Below are 7,345 nucleotides of genomic sequence, written 5' to 3'. Positions count from 1 at the left end.
TAATAAATAAATGAATGAAAAGGAATTTGAGAGGCATCTTATTCTTGTTAGGTAAATGACATGTGAATAATACAGTGTTGGGCAAGCTACTTCGAAATTTTAGTGAGCTAAACTATCAGTTACTCTGCCATGAATAAAACACTACACAAAACTACCACCCAGTCAAATGTATTAGTAGCCTAACACAAACACAGCAGTAGGCTAGTTCACTACATAGGAAGCTACTTTAAATTGTGCTAATTTCACATGACAAGAAAAAGTGTAGCTTGTCTGGCTAAGCTACTTGATAAATAAAGAAGTTGAGCTATTGAAAAGTTACTTTATTCAGGAAATAGTGAGGCTACCACCAACACACTTAGGCTACAAGTAGCAGCTAGCGATTGCCCAATAGGCTAGTCTGTGCCACTTGTGTAAAATTCGCCGGCCAAATCTAGTATGATTTTTCTACAATAGCCTTCTTGTGTCAGTTGTAATCTAAGTCAGTGTTATGGAATATGACTTATCAAGTCTCAGTTCATAGCCGGGTGAACACCGAGTAAACATAGCCTAGCTATCGATAGATGGCTACGATTTTCATACAGTAATATCAAAGATTGCTCCTTCTCAGCTCTCTGGTAATATTCTATTCACAAAATATAACCAATAGTACGGTTATGTTAAATCTTACTTGTGAAAAGTAAATCCCCGTATGTATGGTCCCGATTTGAGAAGGAACATGCTGCACAGTGCTGTCATCTTGTGTCTTCTGCTGCAACGCAACGAGGAGTATGACCGGTCCAAGATGGCGGCCACATTTCTTGTTTCCAGCAGCCAATGCGGCGTCTATGTATATTATGTCTATGATCCGTACCGCCTGCCAGATCCGTTGCGATTATGCGCATGCGCAGAAGTTCAACGTCTTTTACGATGGTTTACGACACTACATGATCGGTTCAAATGACTCATTCCTTTACTGTGAACTTGCTAGCCTATGTATTTGCCTGTGTAAACTTGCAAAGATGAGTATGGTCACCTACATTTAAATGAATGCTGCCTATTACAACCATGAATAAATGCATTGAGAGAATGAGCCCCATAGGAGGAGAGGGAGGGGGGGCAACAAGTAAACTAACTTGCTGTGTTGAGACAAGAACATGGACTCAATGACCGTTAATATAATTTTATTGCATGCATAAATAACAAATCCTTCAAGGCCATAGAGCATTTGGGTGTTCATCCTTTTGAAGATGCTCTGCAACTTCTGACTATAAACACACTAATAGGCACATAAGTATGATCTTATATAAATAACACTTCATTTTAATTCATGTAACATGAAAAAATACATCAGGTATTGTATGCAATTTCAAGCCCATAACATTTTCTAATGTTTTCACAACTATAACATTAAGCAAACATCTCACGATTGCTGCCCATTGCATGAGTACACTGTACAAAGAAATAGTTTATAAAAGGTTTTTTTGCTGTTAATATGTCATCACTGGATTTTTTTTGAAATAGTGTTAAAATACCGTCACCCTACCTGACAGTCATGAGTACTTTGGTGGTTTGGTGCATGGCTATTAGACTAATGGCCTCCTTACACCAAACAACTTTGACAAGATTTGAGAAAAGATTCTTTAAAGATTGGAGTCTTTTGAGTAAAGCTTGAATGGGGGGGCATTAGTTAAAATACTACAATCTTTAAGAATCTTTCCCAAATCTTGACAAACTTGTTTGTTGTAAGGTGGCCATTAGATGTTTTCCTCCCACTCAAGCAATTAGGACGCCTTTCACACTGCTCCTGCTTGACCTATCCCTTCTGGCAATTTCCAATCAGAGCCATGCAAACATTTTTTATCTAACAGAATAGAGTGTGCGTGCCTTTCTCTACAAACCATGTGCAGTGGCAGAGTCATAAGCCTCAAAAAAACATGGCCAAACTTAGATGTCTAATGTCAAAACATGATTTAGATAACTTATTGATGCATTCATCTCAGTAGGGTTGACTACTGCAATGGCTTTTCCATTTGGTGTCACTGGGCCGAGTCATCATCTACTTCTTTGGCTTCATGTTCTGAGTCCTTGGGCTTTTCTGTGAAAGAGAATCACCTGAGTTGACCATTTTAATGCACTTTATTTACACCGATGTATTATAAGTCTTTATGCAGTGGTTTGACACTGACTAAAAATAGGAGAAATATGTCACCCTATAAGGACTTTCCATTTTTTTTTCCAGCTAAGGGTTACATTAAACATAAAAAAAACATACGGTGAACTTTACGACATGAACTGTGCCATCTGACAATTTGGGGTGGCATTTTGTCATTCTATGTTGTTGAGTGATTTGTGTGTCCTGGGGGGCTTGGTGGACTTGGTTGCACTGCACCTTCTGGTGGTTTGAACTGTTAAATGAGAGTGTGAGGGAGAAATAGGACAGACAAAATAATTTATTAGAATAATATTACTACAGCACTAAAACAGAGTATCATCATTATAATCATCATCATCATTCATACACTGTAATACTGATTAGAGAAAAAAAAAGGGCAAACGCTAAGAATCTTTAGGTCATAATCCAATAAATACTCTGATGCATCTGTGATTAAAGAGAAACTATGCAGTTTTGGCCATTTCTTTTGTGGTTTTTTCTCACTTTTTGCTCGCAGGTTTCTCTGCAGAGCTCCCCCCTACAGCCTCAGAGTATATGATTTTACGACTCCTCAATCAGTCAGTCTGTCGTTTTCCTCCTCCCTGTTCCTCCGACAACAGTTACTCGCTTTCTACTTCTTTTTACTGGCTGTCACTAATTTTAATGTCTGAGAAACTCCATCGCTACCTTGTTCTAGGCGGTACATTCTAATTTTACATTTTAGTAGAACTAAAGCACTCATTTTCAGGTGCTTGTTGACAGCCATGTCAAAGAACAGGAAACTGGTTTGCCGACTACAAGTGAGCTTGTGCTCAGAGCACATAGAACCTATTTTATCAACTCACAGCTTTTCTCTGCTTCACTGAAATCACTCCTGGCACTGTCTTGTTAGACAGCCAGGGATGTGCACTGGTGAAATAACGTTAGCATGGAAAATAGTCTTTCCAGACATATTTCTTCTCATATTTCCACCCAGATGAAATTTAATGCCACTCTTCGAAAATTAGCTAAATTTAATACATTTTAAGACCTTAAAAAATGTATATTTTATTTAAGACGTTTTAATACTTTTTAAGGATCCGAGGAGACCCTCTATTGCTTCTAGTGGTCATACCTTATTTTTAGGATCAGTTGAATTGTTTTGAGATTTTTTTTGTAACAGTCTTTACTATGTTAGATATTCATGACATACCTTCTTTGTGATCACTGCAAACCATATTTTTTATTTTTCCTCTTTAGCATTATAAACAATAAATGAAACTGGAAACAATTGAACCAGGAGACTTTGTCACAAGACAAAACAGATGTCTCAAAGCCCATTAGATTAACATGAGCCTACTGCGGTTTAGATTTGTATGGCAGCAACGTTATAGACAAATAGACTAGGCTAGCTAACGTTACACTGACACAACGTAACTTAATGCTCTGAATTCGCAGCCAACATGAAATCCATAACTTTTTGATCACCAAGTTGACATTTCCAGGTCAACCACAAATAATTCGCTTCTTTTTTAATATCATCCAATAACTAATTCAATGGATAGGTTTGAATATAGGCTACTAAAATGAACAGTTATAGAGATCAATGTGAGCGTGGAGTCAGTTACTGTAAGAACCGTGGCGTGGTTTCATCTATGTGATAGCGATCAAGTGTGTAGGCCACGGTTGATATAGGCCTACATATTCTATGCGATTTACACGTAAAAAAAAAAAACATGGATAAGCTGAAAGAAACTTGTGTTTTACAAAATAATAAATGCATAGCTAGTGAAATCATTTCACTATCCTAGTCGCGAGAGACCTCTTGCTGGCTTGCTTGCTCGACATCACACTTGCGGCTGCGCGCTCCCCACTGACACACCTTTTTGCATTACATTTCATTATGCTGACATACACCAGTTTTACTTTGGCATACATTTACTGACTTCTGTACATAGTTTATTTAATAAACCTATTTTTGTGTTTAATATACTCCGGTGTGGTCTCCCCCTTTTATGTTGTGGCGGCCTTGAGCCAGGAAGTCATGACACATAGGAACTCTGGATCTAATTCATAGTGACCATTGGGTCCTTGGTTACCTGTCTGACCAAGGCCCTTTGTCCCGGATTACTCAGCCAGATCTAGAAAGACTGTTGGTTGTTCCAAACTTATCCATTTCAGAACGATGGAGGCTACTGTGTTCTTGGCCACTTTTCAATGCTGCAGAAATGTTGTTATAGATCACTGTGTCTTCACACAACCCTGTCTCACAGGTCTACAGACAATTTTCTCAACCTCGTGGCTTGGTTTTCACTCTGACATGCACCATCAACTGTGAGACCATATATACAGTATCAAGCAGACTTAAACTGCCACCTCTTGGCGAAAAGTTAATAGTTTTGCATATTAGTAGTAATACATTTCACGAGCCAAATTTCGTGAATCAATAGGTAATAAAAGCGCAAAATGAAGTGGACACTTCTAAAAGGGACCCACGGTACAGTAGCTGAAGGTCTGTGGCTAAAGCAGCCATAATGAAAGTGTTATCATTGTTTGATACTTCACACACACGTGCTTTTTTTAACCGCGATAGACTACAACTACCAAGCTGGAATCAAAGCACATCGACTCCCCTCTCACACCCTAAACACGCACTTCGAACAAAAAAAAAGCGCCTCAGTCTCACGGTATAGGCAAAACTGTATCGGACCGGTGTAACGTTGGTAGGCTACTAAATCATCCATCACAAAGAATGATTTGTGTAGGTAGGTACAGCCCTGCCCTGGATACATCTCTCAACACGCGCTCTAAAACATTCGGTTTAAATGGAGATGTAGATCATCACGGGTGCGTTAATAAATCTACATTGTGGCGAGTTGACACAAATTATTCACTTTGAGTCTTTGGCGAATTTATGTAGTTTCAGTCCTAGATACTTTACTTTGAGCCATGAATCACCTTAGCTTCGCTAGCGGCGGTCATAATAATGTCCAGTGAATTAATTTCGGCACAGGTGGACTCCAATCAAGTCCACCAAGGACCAAGAACCATTGATAGAAGTAGGATGCACTAGATCTAAATTACAAGCGTCATGACAAAGGGTCTGAATACTTACAGTATGTAAATTAAATATTTCAGTCTTTTATTATTTATACATTTACAAAACACTCCACACTTTCTGTGGAGTGTTGGAGTATTGTGTGTAGATTGAGATGAGAGAATTTAATTAATTTTAAGATGAGTCTGAAACTTACAATGTGGAAAAAGTGAAGCACTGTGAATACTTTCCTTATGCACTGCAAATATCCAAAGCCAATTTGGGAAAAGGCTCTTGAGATATAAAAGTGCATCTAAAATAAATAGAATATTGTGTAAAAGTGTGTTGGTTCAAGTAAAACAAACAAAACAAAAAAACATGTTATAAAATTAACAAATCTATCGTTCTGTGTCATTGTTGGCAAAATGATCGGAGGGCTCAGAAGCCCCTAGCATTTTGGGGTGCCCAAAATTTCTAGCGACGCCCCCGACCTTGGTATTTTAAAAATTCAGACTACGACCTTGTCTAGAACATGTGCTGAATAACAGGTCTCTTAACTAACGTTAACCAGTAAAAAAAAGTACTTACCGCACATATTTCCATGTCATTTGGTGAAGTTAATCGTGGTCTTTAGTGGCATCAACCTGATAAATAAATGCACATTATTTACCTTAACCTTAGCCCATAAACCTTCAGATGAAACACAGCAACCTAACTAATCCAACACTTAATATTTAGTAAGCTAGCTAAATATTAAGTGTTGGATAAGTTAAGATAGGTTGCTGTGTTGGCATGAATGAATACTAGCAAATGCTCAATGTGGTCCCTATTTAAATTACCGTTACTGTTACGTTAATGATTAGCATGATTATTTCTACCCAAACGGCTAACGATAGCTAACGTTCACTGTTAACAATTGCCATATAGTGACATTACGTTTAACCAACAATAGCAACATTTCTAAAGACAAAGATACATTGAACATCTGAACGCTGTACTCTTACCTGCACAATCTGTGAACATAATTCGTCGGGTGTAGTCAAAATATATTTTTTCTGCGAAGTTGGTCTCGTCAAATGTGCCGCTTCTTGGCCGTCAACTGTTTCAAGACATGCGTGGTACAGATATTACAGATGAATCGTTACGTCTTCTACTACGTAATTATGCGCATGCGCAGAACGGATCTGGCAGGCGGTACGGATCGTGTACTGACAGTGACACACGCCACCACAAGAAAGCGGAAACGCATCGTAGAGGGAGAGCCATGTGGGGTAAGTTAATCTACGTAAATTTAGTAAATAATAATAATGTTGTTGTTGGTTTTTGTTGTTTCGAATAAAATATAGGGATACTTATCCTGACCAAAACTTCTTCATGCTGTAAAACGACTAGAATCACGCGAATTTAGTGTTTTTTTCTTAGTAGGCCTACAATTCAAGGATACAAGGATACAAGGAAGTGTATTGTCACATGCATATAGTTACTGGAAGTAAGAAATGCAGTGAAATTATGTCTGGTGTCAGCCTATTTGTGCATTAATGGGGGTAAAAAGTGCTGTAGAAGAGGGGTTTAGTAGATTAAGTGGCAAGGGCTGCATAAAAAAGGTGGGGGAGGATTGGGATTGGGTGGGGGCACCAACAAGGAGCACCCAAGAGCAACAGGGGCAAGGAAAAACTCCCTTACCAAGGAAGAAACCTTGGGCAGATCCACGGCTCAAGGGCTAACCCAACTGCCAGGGTCTTGGTGTGTGTGTTGGGGGGGATGACAGGGGAGATGGGATAGTGTGCTGTGTATGTGGGGGGGAGAGGGCAGTGTGCAATATGTGTGTTGGAGAAGCTTCCTCATGAGACAATGTGCTGTGTATTGGGGGGGGGGGCAGTGTGCTGTAAGTATGTTGGGGATGTGTGTTGGAGAAGCTTCCTGATGAAATAATGTGCTGTGTATGTAGGGGGGGGGGGGGCAGGGACTTACTATTGCAAGCAGAGTACTGTATGTAATGTATGTGAGTGATGACAGTGAAGATGTGTGTGTGGGCGGGAGGGGAGTGGAGCAGTGACTGTGTATATGTGTGTGTAGTGTGTGTGTGTGGGTAGGTGGGGGCAGTGTGCTGTAAGTATGTAGAGGATGTGTGTTGGAGAAGATCCTGAAGACAATGTGTTGTGTATGTGGGGGGGGCAGTGTGCAGCAAGTATGTAGAG

The 7,345-nt window shown here is 39.5% G+C and overlaps 1 long non-coding RNA gene across 1 annotated transcript; it reads right to left on the bottom strand.

Annotated features, from left to right (window-relative positions):
• Positions 1 to 2,337: 2,337 nt before the first annotated feature.
• Positions 2,338 to 6,201, bottom strand: LOC125293530. The gene is made up of 3 exons (XR_007193374.1): positions 6,152 to 6,201; positions 5,736 to 5,791; positions 2,338 to 2,384 (listed from the first exon to the last, which is right to left on the bottom strand). It is a non-coding gene; the product is annotated as an uncharacterized LOC125293530 (long non-coding RNA).
• Positions 6,202 to 7,345: the final 1,144 nt, after the last annotated feature.

This window comes from Alosa alosa, chromosome 4 (genome assembly GCF_017589495.1).
Source record: "Alosa alosa isolate M-15738 ecotype Scorff River chromosome 4, AALO_Geno_1.1, whole genome shotgun sequence".
Taxonomy (NCBI): domain Eukaryota; kingdom Metazoa; phylum Chordata; class Actinopteri; order Clupeiformes; family Clupeidae; genus Alosa; species Alosa alosa.
The sequence above is the reverse complement of the archived record's forward strand: the minus strand, read 5'-3'. Positions and strand labels throughout refer to the sequence as shown.